Source organism: Triticum dicoccoides, chromosome 7B (assembly GCF_002162155.2).
Source record: "Triticum dicoccoides isolate Atlit2015 ecotype Zavitan chromosome 7B, WEW_v2.0, whole genome shotgun sequence".
In the NCBI taxonomy this organism is placed as follows: domain Eukaryota; kingdom Viridiplantae; phylum Streptophyta; class Magnoliopsida; order Poales; family Poaceae; genus Triticum; species Triticum dicoccoides.
The window spans coordinates 552,517,854-552,540,584 of NC_041393.1; the positions used below are offsets into that span (position 1 = coordinate 552,517,854).

At 42.1% G+C, this 22,731-nt stretch overlaps 1 pseudogene; it reads right to left on the reverse strand.

Annotated features, from left to right (window-relative positions):
- LOC119339108 overlaps window positions 1-18,649 on the reverse strand; it is a 35,150-nt pseudogene extending 16,501 nt beyond the window's left edge.
- Window positions 18,650-22,731: the final 4,082 nt, after the last annotated feature.

The following is a 22,731-nucleotide window of genomic DNA, read 5'->3' on the forward strand; positions in this document are numbered from 1 at the left end:
ACATAAGCCTCCTTATATCTTCCTCAAAACAGCCACCATACGTACCTATCATGGCTTTCCATAGCCATTCCGAGATATATTGCCATGCAACTTCATCATCATCATATACATGACTTGAGCATTCATTGTCATATTGCTTTGCATGATCGTAAGACAGCTAGCATGATGTTTTCATGGCTTGTCCATTTTTGATATCTTTGCTATGCTAGATCATTGCACATCCCGGTACACCACCAAAGGCATTCATATAGAGTCATATTTTTGTTCTAGTATCGAGCTGTAATATTGAGTTGTAAGTAAATAAAAGTGTGATGACCATCATTATTAGAGCATTGCCCAAGTGAGGAAAGGATGATGGAGACTATGATTCCCCCACAAGTCGGGATAAGTCTCCGGACTTTATGAAAAATAAAAGAGGCCAAAGAATCCCAAATAAAAAAGAGAGGCCAAAAAAGTCGACCAAAAAAGTAAAAAAATGAGAGAAAAAGAGAGAAGGGGCAATGCTACTATCCTTTTACCACACTTGTACTTCAAAGTAGCACCATGTTCTTCATATAGAGAGTCTCTTGAGTTATCACTTTCATATACTAGTGGGAATTTTCATTATAGAACTTGGCTTGTATATTCCCATGATGGGCTTCCTCAAATGCCCGAGGTTTTCATGAGCAAGCAAGTTGGATGCACACCCACTTAGTTTCAGTTTGAGCTCTCATACACTTATAGCTCCAGTGCATCCGTTGCATGGCAATCCCTACTCCTCGCATTGACATTAATTGATGGGCATCTCCGTAGCCCATTGATTAGCCGCATCGATGTGAGAGTTTCTCCCTTTTTGTCTTCTCCACACAGCCTCCACCATCATACTCTATTCCACCTGTAGTGCTATATCCATGGTTTGCGCTCATGTATTGCGTGACGGTTGAAAAGCTGAAGCGCATTAAAAAGTATGAATCAATTGCTTGGCTGACACTGGGATGGGCATGAGGGGTACCTTGTGTTAAGAAAAGGGAGCATACAAGACTATATGATTTTGAAGGGATAGCATTCTTTAGCATTGATATTTTGAAAGACATGATTACTTGTTTGGGATGCCCAAGTATTAATTCTTTTATGTCAAATGATAGACTATTGCTTTGAATCACTCGTGTCTTAATATTCATGCCATGATTAGATTACATGATCAAGATTATGCTAGGTAGCATTCCACATCAAAAAATATCTCTTTTATCATTTATCTACTCGAGGACGAGCAGGAATTAAGCTTGGGGATGCTGATACGTCTCCATTGTATCTATAATTTTTGATTGTTCCATGCCAATATTATACAACTTTCATATACTTTTGTCAACTTTTTTATACTATTTTTGGGACTAACATATTGATCCAGTGCCCAGTGCGAGTCCCTGACCCTCATGGACACCCTGTAAGGCGGTTGTTTCCCTTCTTTCGCTGCAAGAAAGCTATTACCCAGAAACAAATCGTGTTCAAAGTTTCAATCCAATCAGAGTTACGGATCTCCGGGAATATAAGAAATGGTGAAAGGGCAAAATCTGGGGACGCAGAAACAGAGAGAGACGGAGAGACAGATCCAATCTCGGAGGGGCTCTCGCCCCTCCCACGCCATGGAGACCATGGACCAGAGGGGAAGCCCTTCTCCCACCTAGGGAGAAGGTCAAGGAAGAAGAAGAAGGAGGGGGGATCTCTCGCCCTCGCCTCTGGTGGCGCCGAAACGCTGTTGGGGCCATCATCATCACCGTGATCTACACCAACACCTCCGTCATCTTCACCGACATCTCCATCACCTTCCCCCATCTATCTACAGCAGTCCACTCTCCCACAACCCGATGTACCCTCTACTTGAACATGGTGCTTTATGCTTCATATTATTATCGAATGATGTGTTGCCATCCTATGATATCTGAGTAGATTTTCGTTGTCCTGTCGGTAATTGGTGAATTGCTATGATTGGTTTAATTTGCTTGTGGTTATGTTGTTGTCCTTTCACTACTAGGGAAAAGCCTAGCAGCAGCGCGGGTTTTGGCCCTCTCAGTAGCGCGGGTACCGGCGCTACTAATAAGGCGCTACAGCTAACATATAGCAGTAGCGCGTCTTGACACACGCTATTGCTACACATGAATAGCTGCAGCACTCTTCAGAAAAGGACGCTACTGGTATTATCTGCAGCGCCGTTTACAGGTAAGCGCTACTGGTAAGTCGGCGCTACTGCTAAATCCCCCCCTCGCTACTACTAGTTTTATTAGTTTTTTTCCTGCAGATTTGTTTTTTATTTGTTTTGCATTTGAATAGGCTTTATACAATAATCTTTAGCATATCATCCACATACAAATGTAATCATAGCATATACATACAATTAGTCTCATCAAATCATGTCATCATCATAATCATCATCCAACACAAAGTGGTCTCTCGTCATCAATCTCGAAAATAGCGATACAAGTCTTGATTACTTGCAAATACATCGTCATCCATCTAAACAATGATATACACGAGAATAGCTATCACTTTGAGTACATGAGTTCGTATCCCTCTCTCGCATTAGCGTGAACCTAAACTAAGTACTGCGTGTCGCTCGGAAACCGAAAACCGGTACACCTGGGCCTGACACTCCGGCCACTTGTCGTATATATACTCCTGGCATAGCACTTCTTCGCCATTTATGATCTATGCACCTGCATCGTCACATGAGTCGATGATATGCAACATATATAGTTGAGCAACACAAAGAGACAGACTTGGCAAAAATAGAAACAACATATCATAAGCATAAATAACAAAGTTCATCGTACCCAAATGACCTAACTAGAGTGATTTTCGCTAGTCGAGGAGGACGGTTTAATTACATCACAAATAAAGTTTCACCGTGCATAACTCAAAGTTTTGTCATAAAAGAAAGTATGGACTAAACGGACACATTGTCATATATCGACAATCACTCCATCATGTCGTGCCATCCATCCAAGTCAGGGAGATAGTCATCGAGCTTTGTGAAAGGCTTAATGTCGAGACGCTGAAGGTTCTGGTGATCCCGTCTGTACTCCAGCATGTGGTGTAGGACATAGAATCCATCATTAAGAGAATTGTTCGGTTGCTGGATGCAGCAGAAGTCGGTCTTATGGCTGAAGGCGGCCCTGCCGCCCCTTCTCTTCTTGTCCCTAACCTCTCCACCCGATGCCGGGCCCAGCAACAACATCTGTTGATCGTCGGTAAAGCTAAAAAATTCGTCTGCCGCCCGGTAGACGTCGTCGCAATCACCAGAACCCTGTCCTTCATTGTTGCTAGCCATGTTTCCTATGATTAAATCTAGTCAATTAATTCTAGACCTAATAAAATGAATAATGACATAAAAAAGGACTATTGTTTTGCAGGAATGTTGACTCCTTCCCGGTGCGGCAAATCCCGGGCACTCGATATGTCCTAGTTTGTAGCACAAGTCATGCCGAAATTCACGGGAAATTTCGGCATGACCTTTGCTAAAAAGTGGACAAATCGAGAACCTGAAATTTGCCGGACCAGAAATTAATCAACATTCCGGCAAAACATAGGCCACTCAGCATCATTCCCTGGAAACAACAAAGCCACCACTTGGGCACAATCGAACAACTTCAATGAAAAGATATAACATGACCACTTCAATGAAAAATAAAATTTGCCTAAATTCTTTTCCTTGAAAAATAGTGGTCTTTTGAAAAATCAAAAACCTTTGCCAATCTACTTAACCTAGCTTCTTAATCCAACGAACCTAATTAACCTACCTATTTAACCTAGTTAGTTAATCTAGTTTACCTAGATAATTAACCCTAATTAAACTAGTTAACGCAGCTAGTTCTCTGTCAAAGCCTAAAATAAATTTTTGCACTAATTAACATGGATAATTAACCTAATTAAACTAGTTAACCTGACTAGTTCTCTGTCAAAGCCCTAACTAAGTTTTTGCACTAACCTAGATAATTAACCTAATTAAACTAGTTAACCTAACTACTTCTCTGTCAATGCCCTAACTAAATTTTTGCCCTAACCTAGATAATTAACCTAATTAAACTGGCTAACCTATGCATGAGAGAGAGAGGAGGGGTGGGGGCTTACAGATGATGGCTCCGGTGGTGGCGACGGAGGCAGTGTGGTGGCGAGGGAGGCAGGGGCGTCTCCGGTGACGGCGAGGTAGGTGGCGTCGACGGTGGCTCCGGTGGCGTTGACGAGGCCGCGCGGCTCCGTGGCGTTGGGGGCGGCTCCGGTGTCGTTGACGGCGCACGACTCTGGTGGCGTCGTTGGCGGCGGCGAAGTGTGGGGCGAGGAATCGGGGAGACGGCGGCGCGCGCGCGGGCCGGGGTGGGTTTGAGGGATTTGGGGGAAGTGGTGGCCGTGGGGGGAAACGGTTTTTTGGCTAAGTCAAACTTAGCGGTAGCGCGTTTCGCAAAACGCGCTATAGCTAAGTTAGCTATAGCACTTTCCTTAAAACGCGCTGCTGCTATAGCTAATTTCCTATTCTGTTTCTATAGCGGGGGTCTAGGGCACGCGCTGCAGCTATGTTAGCTATAGCTCCTCTTACAAACAAACACTGCTGCTATGCCTTCCTCCGATTTTTCGCTTTTTCGTTTATTTTGCTTTACATTTTATTTTTCCCTTTCTCCTTTTTCTATTTCTTTCATTTTCATTTAAATTTCTATTTGTTTATCATCTTATTTTATTTCCGTTAGTAGTAGCGCTCTTCTTTGGAAACGCGCTGCTAACTGTGCTCTAGCAGTAGCGCGTTTCTGTTAAGCTCGCTACTGCTATGCGTAGCCTAGCATTCTGCCAATGGGAATATTAGTAGTAGCGCTTTCTTTACAACAGGCGCTACTGCTAAGTTTGTGTCTGTAGCGCGGTTTTTATTTGCTCGCTACTGCTATATAGCACTAGCGCAGTTTTTTGACCCGCGCTGTTGCTATATTTCTGTGTATAAGGTTTTCCCTAGTAGTGTTTGGTGCCCATCATATGAGCGCGCGCGTGGATCACACCATAGGGTTAGTTGTATGTTGATAGGACTATGTATTGGAGGGCAAGAGTGACAGAAGCTTCAACCTAGCATAGAAATTGATGCATACGGGATTGAAGGGGGACCAATATATCTTAATGCTATGGTTGGGTTTTACCTTAATGAACCTTAGTAGTTGCGGATACTTAATACGTCTCCAACTTATCTATAATTTATGAAGCATTCATGCTATTTTATTATCTGTTTTGAATGATTATGAGCTTTATTATACAGTTTTATATTACTTTTAGGACTAACCTATTAACCGGAGGCCCAGCCATATTGCTGTTTAATTGCCTGTTTCAGTATTTCGAAGAAAAGGAATATCAAACGGAGTCCAAACGGAATGAAACCTTCGGGAGCGTGATTTTTGGAAAGGATATGATCCGGGAGACTTGGAGTTCAAGACAGGGAAGGTTCGTGGAAGCCAGGAGATAGGAGGTCGCGCCCACCCCCTGGGCACACCCCTGTCTCCTGGGCCCCTCGAGGCTACCCCGACCAACTTCTTTCTCCTATATAAGTCCACGTAACCTAAAAACATCAAAGATGAAGATAGATCGGGAGTTCCGCCACCGCAAGCCTCTGTAGCCACCAAAAACCTCTCGGGAGCCCGTTCCGGTACCCTGCCGGAGGGGTAACCCATCACTGGTGGCCATCTTCATCATCCCGGCGCTCTCCATGACGAGGAGGGAGTAGTTCACCCTCGGGGCTGAGGGTATGTACCAGTAGCTATGTGTTTGATCTCTCTCTCTCTCTCTCTCTCTCATGTTCTCTCTATGGCACGATCTTGATGTATTGCGAGCTTTGCTATTATAGTTGGATCTTATGATGTTTCTGCCCCTCTATTCTCTTGTGATGAATTGATTTTTCCTCTTGAAGTTATCTTATCGGATTAAGTCTTTAAGGATTTGAGAACACTTGATGTATGTCTTGCCGTGCTTATCTGTGGTGACAATGGGATATCACGTGATCCACTTGATGTATGTTTTGGTGATCAACTTGCGGGTTCCGCCCATGAACCTATGTATAGGGGTTGGCACACATTTTCGTCTTGACTCTCCGGCGGAAACTTTGGGGCACTCTTTGAAGTACTTTGTGTTGGTTTAATAGATGAATCTGAGATTGTGTGATGCATATCGTATAATCATGCCCACCGATACTTGAGGTGACAATGGAGTATCTAGGTGACATTAGGGTTTTGGTTGATTTGTGTCTTAAGGTGTTATTCTAGTACGAACTCTTGAATAGATCGATCTGAAAGAATAACTTTGAGGTGCTTTCGTACCCTACCATAATCTCTTCGTTTGTTCTCCGCTATTAGTGGCTTTGGAGTGACTCTCTGTTGCATGTTGAGGGATAGTTATATGATCCAGTTATGTTATTATTGGTGAGAGAACTTGCACTAGTGAAAGTATGAACCCTATGCCTTGTTTCCTACCATTGGAATACCGTTTATGCTTACTTTTATCATTAGTTACCTTGCTGTTTTTACATTTTCAGATTACAAAAATCTATATCTACCATCCATATTGCACTTGTATCACCATCTCTTTGCCGAACAAGTGCACCTATACAATTTACCATTGTATTGAGTGTGTTGGGGACATAAGAGACTCTTTGTTATTTGGTTGTAGGGTTGTTTGAGAGAGACCATCTTCATCCTATGCCTCCCACAGATTGATAAACCTTAAGGTCATCCACTTGAGGAAAATTTGCTACTGTCCTACAAACCTCTGCACTTGGAGGCCCAACAACGTCTACAAGAAGAAGGTTGCATAGTAGACATCAAGCTCTTTTCTGGCGCCGTTGCCGGGGAGGCTAGGTAAGCGGCACTCACACCCCGTCAACTAAGCTCTTTTCTGGCGCCGTTGCCGGGGAGGTGAGTGCTTGAAGGTATATCTTTAGATCTTGCAATCAAATCTTTTTGTTTCTTATTTTATCACTAGTTTAGCTTATAAAAGAAAAGTACAAAAAAATGGAGTTGAGTTTGTCTCATACGCTTCATCTTTTTATTGTCTTTCGTGAGTATGATGAAAAGGAAAATTGTGCTCAAGTGCTAGAAGAAGAAATCTATAGAATGTTTGATACTAAATCTTTGAATGATGAGCATGATTTCAATGTTGTTAGTATGAACTCCTTGAATATATGATGATTGCACTAGTTATGATGAAAATGTCTCCTATAAGCATGTCGATTTTTGTGGAGAGCATTGGGTTTGCATAGATACACCAAATAGAGAAGATAGATATTGCAAGAGGCATAAGCATGTAGAAACTAAACGGTTGCAAGAAAGTCTTGATGTTTGTGCTGAAAAATTCAATATTTTTGGCACCCCTTGTGAAATTTGCAATGAACGTGGTCATTTAAATCTCCAATGCAAATTGTTTCATGATCGAATCGTGTCCAAAAGTTGTGATAACTTGATTACCCTTGAGCATCATAAAGAGCTTAGTCTTCTTTTGGGGTATGAAGAAATGGAACATATAACTGAGGGATTCAAAAATTTAATCTTGATAGATTTCTTGATTTTGATCTAGAGAAGATTTATTTGTATTGTGCGGTGAATTGCATTGAAAATCCTTATATTGCCAATTACATAAAGAAAAGAAAGCAAATTGAAGAATAAGAGAACACTAATGAAATGGAAGAGACTTCCCAATATCCTCCTATTATTTCTTATGATGAATCAGGTAACGAAGAGGAGCTTTCTATTCAACCAATCTCGTCAATAAGGAGCTCAAAGAAGAAGGTTGAACCCACACATAATGTGAAGAAGAAAAATAAAAGAAGGAGCAACAAAGGTAAAAAGGTATCCCTCCCAAATTATGTTGCTCCTACTACTCATTGTGATGATGATAATTGCTATACAATTGGTGCTATCCATATTTTTAATGATGAGAGTGATTATGCTTATGATATGAAAGGGCCCAAACTTGGGGAAGCTATGTTTGATGAGGATGAAATATTTGAGAATATATTTGCTGAAATTAATGTTTGTCCAAAGCTTCGGGATGCTATGTTTAATGAAGGTGATATTTTTAGCATCCCAAGTTTTGATATGCAAAGTTGTTATGATGATTGCATGCCCCTTACCTATGATGATTATATTGATGAAAGTGGGTTTGGAAGAGTGTCAACTTTAGGAAGTAGTTATCCCACTATTTTGGAGGATGTTGGATCTTATTGTGATGAATATGAAAGTGGATTTGGAAGAGTGTCAACTTTATTTAGTGATGATTCCACTATCTTGGAAGAGGTTTCAATCGATTATGATGAGAACAAGGTTGGTACTTATGATGATTATTGTGATGAAACTTATGCTATAAAAAGTAGTGATGATTATATTTATAAAACTTGTCATGATTATGATTACCCTTTTTCTGAACATTACTCTTTTAATGTGGAAACAATTTATAGTATTCAAGTCTTTTATGATACTCCCACTATTCCGAATGAGAAGAATTTTTCTTATATGGAGAGTAGTAAATTTTCTATGCAAGTAGATCATGAAAAGAATGCTTTAGGTGCTGGTTATATTGTTGAATTCATTCATGATGCTACTGAACATTATTATGAGGGAGGAATATATTCTTCTAGGAATTGCAATAATATCAAGTTTCCTCTCTATGTGCTTAAAGTTTTGAAGTTATGCTTGTTCTGCCTTCCTATGCTAGTTGATTATTGTTCCCATAAGTTGTTTCCTCACAAAATCCCTATGCATATGAAGTGGGTTAGACTTAAATGTGCTAGTCATATGCTTCATGATGCTCCCGTTATGTTTCAGTTCTTATCTTTTATGTGAGCATCATTGTCATCATCATGCCTAGCTAGAAAGGCATTAAAGGAAAGCGCTTGTTGGGAGACAACCCAATATTTACCCTTACTGTTTTTGTGTGTCCACATGATTATGCTACTGTAGTAATCATGTTTTATAGCTTTTGTTTCAATAAAGTGCCAAGTAAGACCTTTAGGATAGCTTACGGTGATAGTTGTGTTGATCCTGCTGAGAATCAGAAACTTTTGCACCCAGTAAATTAGTTTTGTTAATTAACAGAAACATGATTCTGATCTGATTATTTTTGCTCTGGATTAGCACACAAATTTCTTAGGACTTCCTAATTTGTTAGGATTTTTGGAGTTCCAGAAGTATACGTTTGATACATATTACTACAGATTGTTCTGTTTTTCACAGATTCTGTTTTTCGTGTGTTGTTTGCTTATTTGGATGCATATATGGCTAGTATTAAGTGGTATGAACCTTAGAGAACTTGGAATACAGTAGGTTTAACACCAATATAAATAAAGAATGAGTTCATTACAGTACCTTATGTGGTGGTTATGTTTTCTTATACTAAAGGAGCTTACGAGTTTTCTGTTGAGTTTTGTGTTGTGGAGTTTCCAGGTTTTGGGTAAAGATTCGATGGAATATGGAATAAGGAGTGGCGAGAGCCTAAGCTTGGGTATGCCCAAGGCACCCCCTCTTTCGTCCTCGTTCATCGGTAACTTTACTTGGAGCTATATTTTTATTCACCACATGATATGTGTTTTGCTTGGAGCGTCATTTTCTTTTGTTAGTATTTGCTTGCTGTTATTTAGAATAATGTTTTGCATCTTTATTTTCAATAAAAATGTCAAGGATAGCCTTTACCATGCTTATTTTGCTAGTATACATGTTGCTGTTTGAAAACAGAAAGTTTACCGCTGTTGCAAAAATTCCCTAGAAAAGTCAGAGAATGGTATAATGTTGAAACTTTTTGCATATTGAGCTTTGATAAATCTTCTGCATCGTAGTATTTTTCTCATAATTTTTGGAGTTAGGAATTATGATGAATCTTGCATTCTTTACAGACTATACTGTTTTGGCAGATTGCTGTTATGTTTGCATTGTTTGCATATGTTTGCTTGTTTAATGATTCTATTTAAGGATAGGAGTATTAAATATGCAGAGGCATTTAGTATGCGATGTTGAATAATAATTTTAGTGATTTGTTACAGTAGAAAATGATAAGGTTTTTCATTGGTTTATACTAACCTATCTCACGAGTTCTTGTTGAGTTTGTTGTGGATGAAGCTTTTGATAAAAAGAGAAACCATGATATGAGAGGAATTAAGGAGACACAAAAGTTCAAGCTTGGGGATGCCCAAGGCACCCCAAGATAATATTTCAAGAAGTCTAAAGCATTTAAGCTTGGGGATGCCCCGGTAGGCATCCCATCTTTCTTCTTCAACAACTATCGGTTAGTATCGGTTGAGCCTAAGTTTTTGCTTCTTCACATGAGTTGTGCTATCCTTGCAATGCCAATTTATGTTGCTTTGCTTGCTGCTTGAATAAAGTACATAAGATCTGAAATCCTTAAATGAGAGAGAGTCTTCACATAGTTACAAAATTATTTAGCTACTCATTGATCTTCACTTATATCTTTATGGAGTAGTTTGTTATTTTACTCGTGTGCTTCACTTATATCCTATGAGTAAATGGTTGAATGAGTTGAAAATCATAAATCTGAAATTATATATGTTTCATTAGCTTATCCTATGGGGAGTAATGACTTCACATCTAAGAAGTAGAGGTTGTAAATTTATTGAAGGTTAGCAAGCATTGTATTGGTCATTTGAACAATTCATGAAAGATTATTGAAGGAAGAGAGATTTCACATATAAATATACTATCCTAGACATCTTTTATAATTGTGAGCACTCATTAAGTATGACATGTTAAAGAGTTGATGTTGGACAAGGAAGAAAACTTAATGGGTTATGTTTTCTCACATCTCAGTTAAAGTATATTGTCATGGATCGTTCAAACATGTTGAGCTTGCCTTTCCCCCTCATGCTAGCCAAAATTCCTTGCACCAAGTAGAGATACTACTTGTGCTTCCAAATATCCTTAAACCCAGTTTTTGCCATGAGTGTCCACCATACCTACCTATATGCGGTATTTACCTGCCGTTCCAAGTAAATTTGCATGTGCCAAACTGTAAACCTTCAAATGATAATCTGTATTGTATGCCCGAATCGCTCATGTAGCGACTAGGGGCTGTCAGTATCTTCCAAGCTATGTGGGTTATTCTCAAGATGAGTGGACTCCGCTTGTCATTCAAGAGAAAAATGGCTGGTAACCGGGATGCCCAGCCCCATGATCAAAAGATCAAAATCAAATAAAAAATAATTGCAAACAAAACTCCCCCAGGTTTGATGTTAGTTGGAGGCACCCGTTGTTTCGGGCAAGCCATGGATTGATGATTGTTGGTGGAGGGGGAGTAAAAACTTTTACCATTCTGTTTGGGAACCGCCTGTAATGTATGTAGTATGGAAGATATTGGGAACTCATGGTTGTTATGTTGACAATGAGATCATACCTCTAAGAATTATTTATCTCTATTTCAAAATTGAGCTCTAGCACCTCTGCAAATCCCTGCTTCCCTCTGCGAAGGGCCTATCTTCTACTTTTATGCAAGAGTCAAGGTGATCTTCACCTTTCCCTTTTTCATTTTATCCTTTGGCAAGCACCTCGTGTTGGAAAGATCCTGATATATATATCCAATTGGATGTAAGTTAGCATGAATTATTATTGTTGACATCACCCAAAGGTGAATACGTTGGGAGGCAACATTATAAGCCCCTATCTTTCTAAGTGTCTGATTAAAACTCCATAACCATTAGTATTGCGTGAGTGTTAGCAATTGTAGAAGACTATATGATAGTTGAGTATGTGGAGTTTGCTAAATCAAAGCTCTGACATAGACCCTTCCTGAAAATAAGATGAATTGCAATTGTTTGATGACTAAGAATGAAGTTTGCTAGTTTTCAAGAAAGTTTATGGTCTATGCTTTAACATGTGAATAGCTTGTTACTTGATCGTGAGAAGTTTTATGAGATGAACTACTGTTATGACATATAATCATGCTAGAAAAGGTGATTGAAATTATCATTGATCAAACTTGTGCACCTTCTAGCATTCACACTTCATAAATTCTTTCTTTTATCATTTACCTACTCGAGGACGAGTAGGAATTAAGCTTGGGTATGCTGATCCGTCTCCAATGTATCTATAATTTATGAAGCATTCATGCTATTTTATTATATGTGTTGAATGATTATGGGCTTTATTATACACTTTTGTATTACTTTTGGGACTAACCTATTAACCGAAGGCCCATCCCATATTGCTATTTTATTGCCTGTTTCAGTATTTTGAAGAAAAGGAATATCGAACGGAGTCCAAATGGAATGAAACCTTTGGGAGCGTGATTTTTGGAAAGGATATGATCCGGGAGACTTGGAGTTCAAGCTAGGGAAGGTTCGAGGAAGCCAGGAGATAGGAGGGCGCGCCCCCTTTCTCCTAGGCCCCTCGAGGCTCCCTTGACCGACTTCTTTTGCCTATATAAGTCCACGTACCCTAAAAACATCAAAGACGAAGATAGATCGGGAGTTCTGCCACCGCAAGCCTCTGTAGCCACCAAAAACCTCCTGGGTGCCCGTTCCGGTACCCTTCCAGAGGGGGAACCCATCACCGGTGGCCATCTTCATCATCCCGGCGCTCTCCATGACGAGGAGGGAGTAGTTCACCCTCGGGGCTGAGGGTATGTACCAGTAGCTATGTGTTTGATCTCTCTCTCTCTCTCTCTCATGTTCTCTCTATGGCACGATCTTGATGTATTGCGAGCTTTGCTATTATAGTTGGATCTTATGATGTTTCTATCCCTCTATTCTCTTGTGATGAATTGAGTTTTCCTCTTGAAGTTATCTTATCGGATTAAGTCTTTAAGGATTTGAGAACACTTGATGTATGTCTTGCCGTGCTTATCTGGGGTGACAATGGGATATCACGTGATCCACTTGATGTATGTTTTGGTGATCAACTTGCGGGTTCCGCCCATGAACCTATGCATAGGGGTTGGCACACGTTTTCGTCTTGACTCTCTGGTAGAAACTTTGGGGCACTCTTTGAAGTACTTTGTGTTGGTTCAATAGATGAATCTGAGATTGTGTGATGCATATCGTATAATCATGCCCACGGATACTTGAGGTGACAATGGAGTATCTAGGTGACATTAGGGTTTTGGTTGATTTGTGTCTTAAGGTGTTATTCTAGTACGAACTCTTGAATAGATCGATCCGAAAGAATAACTTTGAGGTGGTTTCATACCCTACCATAATCTCTTCGTTTGTTCTCCGCTATTAGTGGCTTTGGAGTGACTCTTTGTTGCATGTTGAGGGATAGTTATATGATCCAGTTATGTTATTATTATTGAGAGAACTTGCACTAGTGAAAGTATGAACTCTTTGCCTTGTTTCCTACCATTGCAATACCGTTTACGCTCACTTTTATCATTAGTTTGTCACAGCCCCAGTCCAGGCCTTGCTTGTCTTTGCAGTAGTATCCATGCATCATGTTTAAATTTTATGAAACTTGAAATGGGGATTGCCTAAACCCTAGCACCAAATGAATTCAACTAGGTTCAACTAAAATATTTTCAGAGAGTCCAAATAGCTTTTAAAAATGTTCATCATTTCTGGAAAATGCTGGAGACATAACCAGGGGTGTTGCACATTTTTCCATGACATATTTGGGCTCTGAATTAAATCATATGGTATTTTCATTTGGGCATTTAAATACTATGAAATATTTTAAATACTCAAATAATCATAAACTAAAATGTTTACTGTTGGATATATTCTAAACAGTAGCCATGATTAGTTTCATGATTTTTGGATCTGTTTAAGTATTTTAAATAAAGTCACAAAGTTGCAGAAAATTAGAAAACAGAAATAAAAGAGAGAGAGAGACTCACCCGGGCCACTTACCTGGCGCCACCCACCAGGCCCACCTGCCGGCCCAGCCCAGCCACCGCTCTGTGAGCTGCTTGACTTGGCCAGGCAGGCAGGCAGGTGCTCGACGGCGAGCACGGCATGCGTGCCACGCAGCTGCCGTCGCCTCGCCGCTCCCCTCGTCGAGCTGGCGACGTGGGAACGAACTCTCTCACTCTCCCCGACCTCGCCGACACCCGCACCTTCCCCTGTTTCCTCTCCCTCGCTCTCCCTCCGCCATGGCCGACGCTGCTGCGCCCGCGCCACCGTAAAACCGCGTCCAACGCCGTCCCCGAGCCCCTTCACCGTGTCCGGACGGTTCGCCGTCGTCGACTACGCCGACTAGCCAAGCCACACGACGCCGGAGCCACTGCATCATCCCCACCGCCGTCGTCTTCAACCTCGGGCCGCCCAGATCGCCGTCGTCGTCCCGACCGCACCGAGTCTTCCCCGAGCACGCCGACCTCCCCTGCGGCTTCCCTGTGAGCTGCTGAACCTCCCCATCTTCTCCGTTCTCCTTCTATTGCAACACAGTGAGCACACGAAGCTCACCGCACGCGCCGCCGCCTGACCACGTCGCCGGTGTTGCTCCGGTGACCATTTGGTCACGGGCTTGTGCCCGTCACACCCCTCGCACCGCATAGAGGCCGTAGGTGCTAGCGCCACGCCGTCTAGGCCACCGCAGCCCCGCGCACGAGCTGGCCGAGCTTCGGCCTCCGCCTGACCTCGTCGCCGGCGAAGCTCCGGCCACTCCCCGGCCAAGCCACCACCATGGCTGGGTGCGGGCGATCACCAGCTACCCGTGGCTGCTCTCCGCGCAGCAAATGGGGCCCTGTGGGCGAATCCCGCAGCACGCCGCCGCGTCTGGCCCCGCCGGCGGCTAAACGCCGGCAGGCTTTGACCTGTTGACCGGCGGGTTTGACCCCTTACGTGGACTGGGTGGGCCCAAGTTGACTCCTCCGAGTCAATGACAAGTGGCCCCCCCTCTGCTAACTACATCTAATTATTTTTAACCAAAATTAGTTAGTTTAATTAACTGCTGACATGCAGGACCCACTGGTCAGTTTGACCTGGACCTCCCCGTTGACCTCTGACGTCATCCTGACGTAATGCTGACGCAGTAATTTAATTACTGGAATTATTCTTCTACAGGAAATTCCAGAAATTAGTATAAACTTCTAAAAATCATAGAAATTAATCTGTAACTCCAAATGAAACAAATTATATATGAAAAATGATCAGAAATATCCAATCTTTCCATCTGTAGTAGTTTCATGCATGTCAGAACACTTTAACCTTGCTGTTTAGGTGAAACAAGCTAATGCACTTATATCACTTATTATTTTGGGTGATCATTTGAATCCTTGGTTCAAATGGACTCAAACCTTTATGTCCCAAGTTGCATTAGACCTATCACACATCATATTGCCATGTCATAGCATGCATCATATTGTCGCATTGCATTGATTGTGTTCTTTTCTGTGTTGCCGGTATCTATTCCCTCTCGATAGACATGATTCCGACGACGAGTTCGATGACACCGATGAAGAACTATACTATCTTCAGAAGTGCCAGGCAAGCAAAACCCCCTTGTTCATTCCGATACAATCCCACTCTCTCGCTCCTGCTCTCTTTTACTGCATTGGGACAACAACGATTCCCCTGTTACTTGCTGCGGTAGCTGGACCCCTTTATCCTTTGCATGACCTGTCATTCCACAGTAAATAGATGAAACCCACTAGCATGAGTAGGAGTTGTTTGAGCCCTGTTGTGCCTACTCATTCATGCTTGTTTGTCATGCTTGCTACTGCTTAGAGTTGAGTCAGGTCTGATTCATCGGGGGTGAATCAGAGGTGTGTGAACACGATTTGGTAAAGGTATCGGTGAGAGGCCATGTAGGAGTACATGGTGGGTTGTCTCATTGAAGCCGTCCTTAGGAACTGAGTTCTATGTTTGTGATCCATGATTCAGCTACTACCATGCATTGGGCCCTGAAATATGACCCCGCTCGACTTCTTAATCACCCTTGTCCTCTGTCCAGGAGTTGCAAGTAGTTTCTGGTGTTTGTAGTATGCTGGAGGCCATGCGCAGCGCTGACCAGAGGGGTGGGCTGTGATGCGGTAGGCACGTGGCACAGTGTACCGGGCGCCCGTTTGGTGTCTCGGGAACCCTTCACACATCGTTTGGGGCTGTGAGCGAAACTCCGGCCGGATATCCTCGCGGATGGAACCCGAATAGGCGATAAACCTGGACTAGAGACTTGAGTGTTTAGGTAGGTCGTGGTCTACACCCACGTCGGCTTTTGCTTGAAGTCTGCCGAGCACATGTCGTGTGCAGACGCTAAGTGGTGGAAACATGTATGAAGAAGTACACCCCTGCGGGGTTAATATGATCTATTCGAATAGCCATGTCCGCGGTAAAGGACTTCTGGGTTGCCTATAACAGTTCATAGACAAGTGAAAGTGGATACTCTAAAATACGCAAGATAAGCGTGAGTGCTATGGATGGCGTTCTCGTAGGGAGACGGGAGCGGATCCATAGTGGTGTATTGATATGGTGAATATGTGGACTCGTGTGCACCACCTCAGAAGAGTTACTTGCAGTCATAGTTCAGGATAGCCACCGAGTCAAAGCTGGCTTGCTGCAGTTAAACCCCACCACCCCCCTTGTTGATAATGATGCATATGTAGCTAGATCTGATGTAAGTCTTGCTGGGTACATTTGTACTCACGTTTGCCTATTTTATGTTTTTGCAGAGAGACGTCAGTCTCGTTAGTAGTTCTGCGTGGACTTCGACGTTTAGCTTGTTACCTCAGCTACGATCTTGTGCCCTCGGCAGGATCTGGTAGACAGTCAGGCTTCTCAGCCTTTTTCATTTATAGATGTCTGTACTCAGACATGATAGCTTCCGCTTGTGTTTTGACTTGTATGCTATGAATGTTGGGTCATGAGACCCATGTTTGTAATATCTCGCTCCTCGGAGCCTATTGAATAAAATACTTGAGTCGTAGAGTCATGTTGTGATGCCATGTTGTATTTGCACATATCGAGCATATTGTGTGTATGTTATTGAAATGCTTGGTATGTGTGGGATCTGACTATCTAGTTGTTTATCCTTAGTAGCCTCTCTTACCGGGAAATGTCTCCTAGTGTTTCCACTGAGCCATGGTAGCTTGCTACTGCTCCGGAACACTTAGGCTGGCCGGCATGTGTCCTTCTTCGTTCCTGTGTCTGTCCCTTCGGGGAAATGTCGCGCGATGAATACCGGAGTCCTGTTAGCCCGCTACAGCCCGGTTCACCGGAGTCCTGCTAGCCCAGTGCTACAGCCTGGATTCACTCGCTGATGACCGACATGTTCGATGCTGGGTCATGGATGCCTGTCCCTGTAAGTTTGTGCCACTTTGGGTTTACGACTAGCCATGTCAGCCCGGGCTCCTCATCATATGGATGCTAGCGACACTATCATATACGTGTGCCAAAAGGCACAAACGGTCCCGGGCAAAGGTAAGGCGACACCCGTGGGAATACCGTGCGTGGGGCCACAAAGTGATATGAGGTGTTACATGCTAGATCGATGTGGCATTGAGTCGGGGTCCTGACATAGTTACCTTGCTGTTTTTATATTTTCAGATTACAAAAACCTATATCTACCATCCATATTGCACTTGTATCACCATCTCTTCGCCGAACTAGTGCACCTATACAATTTACCATTGTGTTGGGTGTGTTGGGGACACAAGAGACTCTTTATTATTTTGTTGCAGGGTTGTTTGAGAGATACCATCTTCATCCTACGCCTCCCACGGATTGATAAACCTTAAGGTTAACCACTTGAGGGAAGTTTTCTACTGTCCTACAAACCTCTGCACTTGGAGGCCCAACAAAGTCTACAAGAAGAAGGTTGCATAGTATACATCAATGCTTGCTAATAGTTCCAATCATAAGTGCATAGAATTCCAAGTCAGGGATGACATGCTAGCAGTGGCCTCTCCCACATAAAACTTGCTATCGGTCTAGTAAAGTAGTCAATTGCTTAGGGACAATTTCACAACTCCTACCACCACTTTTCCACACTCGCTATACTAACTTTATTGCTTCTTTATCTAAACAGCCCTAGTTTTTATAAACATGCTCTTTATATTCTTGCAAACCTATCCAACAACACCTATAAAGTCCTTCTAGTTTCATACTTCTTCTAGGTAAAGCGAACGTTAAGCATGCGTAGAGTTGTATCGGTAGTCGATAGAACTTGAGGTAATATTTGTTCTACCTTTAGCTCCTCGTTGGGTTCGACACTCTTACTTATCGAAAGAGGCTACAATTGATCCCTCTATACTTCTGGGTTATCAGCAGGTAGCGGAGGGCTTCCTTAGCATACAGGTAGGGGAAGCGGGTGGTGAGGAAGTTGACAAGACCGTCCAGCGACCATCGCGCGATGGTCATGCCATGGGACCTGTGCCGGCAAAGCGGTAGCTCGAAGACGAATATGTCGCTTGTGTTGGTGATGATCTTGGAGAGGACCCACTCCGGCACCGCCACCTCGTCATCGTCGGATCCAGGCGTCGGTGAAGGGGCGTAGACGATCGTGTTGGCGATGATGTTGGTGACCGGGTTGAGAAAGCCGAAGGGAATGCTGGCCTTGAGGAGGCATGGGGCCAGCGAGGGAATCGCTCCCATCGGAAGCCGATCGAGTGCCTTCCTGTAGAACCCATGGATGTGATCATGCAGGACGCATAGATCCCGCTTCTCCTCCGTGGAGCCCGGAGAATTGTGGTCGGCGATGCGACAATCACGCTTGCCATGCATTGTCAGTCTGAGTCGATTTGCTTTCCTCCCCCTTGGCCACTCGGTTTCTTGTGGGGCGGCGACCGGTAAATTGGGGACGACGGAAGGAAAATCGCAGGCCGAAAGGTCGGCTTCTGTTTAATGTCTTTGTTTTTTAGTCCATGCGTTTCAGTTTAATTGGGCCCGGCCAATCATGCAAGGCACAATCCACGTCCACCAAGCCGGCCTTCATTCTTTTTTCTCCCACGTCGACGAAAGCACGCCCTTTTAGTCTAACCCCTTTTATTTTTCATTTCATTCTTTTTATTAGTTTTTTGTTTTTTTCTTCCTTAAAATCATACAGGATTCAAAAAAGTTCCAGATTTCCAAATAATGTTCAAAAAATCATAAATATATTCATGAATTCAAAAAGTTCATGATTTTAAAATATGTTGAGGAAATCATAAAATGTTTGAGATTCGAACAACATTCATATTTTTTTGAAAAACTCCTCGAATTCAAAATATATTCAAAATTTTGGAAAAATTTACACATGATTTCGAAAAAAAGGTCACTTGTTCAAAACATGTTCGTGATTATGAACAAAATGTTCATGAATTCAAAAAATGTTCAAGGATTTTTCTAAATATGCACAAAATTCAGAAAATGTTTGCGAGTTCCCAAATTTCAAAAAATGGCCGTCGATTCAAAAAGTTGTTAATTAAAAATGAAAAATGTTTGTGAATTTGTCAAAAAATGATCATGGATTGAAAAAATTCATGATTTCAAAAAACTTTCTCTGAATTAAAAAATCATAATTTCCAAAAATGTTCATGAATTTGAAGATGTATCAAAATTTAAAATAAAAATAAAAATAAAAATTAAACAAAAAATACGTCAAAGAAAAAAGGAACATGGAACGTAAAACATGAAAATCATAAAACAAAGAAAAAATGAAAATGAAAAAAGAAAGGAAAGAATGAAAATGAAAAAAATGAGAAAAAAGGAAATCGACTAGGGAAGGTTCTAGCTGGGTTGGCCCAAGTGTACGCAGCAGGTAGGAGTGTGGCATTGTTCCTATTGGCAACCAACGCGCCAAAAAGGGTTCTCCATTTTTTCGTGCATCAGTGAACTAGAGATTCCGGCGCTGTATAACAAGCTGCCGACACAAGCTTTTGTACCGATCCCTCTAAGCACTATGGTGGTCACTACGGCTATATAGATGGGAATGGCGGTGGCTAGGGTTTGTGGACGAAGATGATGATGTTCTGACTTCTATCGACGCTCCACATTTGACATTTTGATGGGCCCCCTTTATAAAAGTTGTTCATGTAGAAGATTTGCCTCGGTTTCTTTGCGCCCGTATGGAACGTTGTCTTTTGCTCTGTCTTCGCACGCCTCCTCCAGATTCATTCTTGCTTCATTTTCCTTCCTTTCCATTTTCACACGTGATTTCTTTCCTTTTAGCCCATTTCCTATGAAAACACATCAAAGAGAGGATTTGTGAAATTCTTTGTGTTCATTAGTCATTAGTGGCTATATCAGAGCGAATATCTATTTTTTAAATAAAATATCTCGGTTTAAACTAAGGTAGATGAGTGTAAAACTATCAATCATTAGGTCGACCGGTTGAAGCAATGGAAAAGATTGACCGCCTCCCCTATCGTTGGATTAAGACAAAGAGAGCTATTGGATCTCCTCCACATGAGCCAACCAAATTGCCACAAGCAAGTTGTTCCGGACGTCTATCAACAGCACCAAACTTGTTACTCATAGTGATGGCACAGATACACAGAGGCTTGACCGTTTGAGGTCGGGTTGTTACAAGAGTTCATGTTTTAGACAACAGTGAACCTACAAACTATGAAGAAGCGATGGTGGGCCCGAATTCCAACGAATGGCTGGGAGCCATTAAATCCAAGATATGATCCATGTATGCGAATAAATGGATCTTTAAGAAGAAGACAAACACTGATGGTAATGTCACCATTTATGAAGCTCGACTTGTCGCAAAGAAGTTTCCGACAAGTTCAAGGAGTTGATTATGATGAGACTTTCTCAGTCGTAGTGATGCTAAAGTGTGTTGGAATTATGTTAGCAGTTGCTGCATTTTCAATTACAAAATCTGGCAGATGGATGTCAAAACAAAGTTTCCTTGACAGTTTCCGGGGGGAAAGGTTGTATGTGATACAACCAAATGGTTTTGTCGATCCTAAGGATGCTAAAAGGTATGCAAACTCCAACGATCCTTGGACTGGAGCAAGCATCTCGGAGTTGGAACATACGCTTTGATGAGGTGATCAAAGCTTTTGGGTTTATACAAAGTTTGCAAGAAACTTATATTTACAAGAAAGTGAGTGGGAGCACTACAACATTTCTAATAAGTATACGTGGATGACATATTGTTGATCGGAAATGATATAGTTTTTCTGGAAAGCATAAAGGGTTGTTTGAAAGGAGTTTTTCAAAGGAAGACCTGGGTAAAACTGCTTACATATTGGGTAACAAGATTTATGGAGATAGATCAAGATGCCTGATAAGACTTTCATAGAGCACATACCTTGACATGATTTTCAAGGAGTTCAAAATGGATCAATCAGAGAAGGAGTTCTTGGCTAAGTTGTAAGGTGTGGAGTTGAGTAAGACTCAAAGCTCGACCTCGGCAGAAGAAGGACGAAGGTTGTCCCCTATGTCTTAGCCATAGGCTCTATATGGTATGCCATGATGTGTACCACACCTGATGTGTGCCTTGCCACATGTCTGGCAAGGGGGTACAAGAGTGATCCAGGAATGGATCACTGGAAAACGGTCAAAATTATCCTTAGAAGAATAAGGAAATTTTTCTCGGTTATGGAGGTGATAAAGAGTTTGGCGTAAAGGGTTACGTCGATGCAAGCTTTAACACCATTCCGGATGACTCTGCATAGCAAACAGGATACGTATAGTAGAGCAGCCATTTGGAATAGCTCCAAGTGGAGCGCGGTAGCAACATCTACAATATGACATAGAGATTTGCGACATACATGCGGATCTGAATGTTGCAGACCCGTTGACTAAAACCTCTCTCACAAGAAAAACATGATCAAACCCCAGAACTCATTGGGTGTTAATCACATGGCGATGTCAACTAGATTATTGACTCTTGTGCAAGTGGGAGACTGTTGGAAATATGCCCTAGAGGCAATAATAAATTTGTTATTATCATATTTCCATGTTCATGATAATCGTTTATTATCCATGCTATAATTGTATTGACCAGAAACTCAAATACATGTATGGATACATAGACAACAACGTGCCCCTAGTGAGCCTATACTAGACTAGCTCGTTGATCAAGGATGGCTATGGTTTCCTAGCCATAGACATGAGCAGTCATTTTATAATGGGATCACATCATTAGGAGAATGATGTGATGGACAAGACCCAAACTATAAATGTAGCATATGATTGTATCAAGTTTATTGCTATCGTTTTCTGCATGTCAAAGTATCTGTTCCTATGACCATGAGATCATGCAACTCATTGACACCAGAGGAGTACATTTTGTGTATCAAATGTCGCAACGTAACTGGGTGACTATAAAGGTGCTCTACAGGTATCTTTGAGGGTGTCTGTTGAGTTGGCATGGATCAAGACTGGGATTTGTCACTCCGTATGACAAAGAGGTATCTGAGGGCGAACTCGGTAAGACAACATCACAATCAGCTTGCAAGCAATGTGAATAAAGATTTAGCCACGGGATCTTGTATTATGGAACGATTAAAGAGACTTGTCGGTAACAAGATTGAACTAGGTATGGCGATACTGATGATCGAATCTCGGGCAAGTAACATACTGACAGACAAAGGGAACTACATATGGGATCAGCTGAATCCTTGACATTGAGGTTCAACCGATAAAGATCTTTGTAGAATATGTAGGAACCAATATGGGAATCCAAGTCCCGCTATTGGTTATTGGTCGTAGAGGTGTCTCGGTCATGTCTGCATAGTTCTCGAACCCGGAGCGTCTACACACTTAACATTTGGTGACGATATAAGTATAGTTTAGTTGTTTTGGTGGTAACTGAATGTTCTTTGGTGTCCCGGATGAGATCTTAGACACGACGAGGAACTCCGAAATGG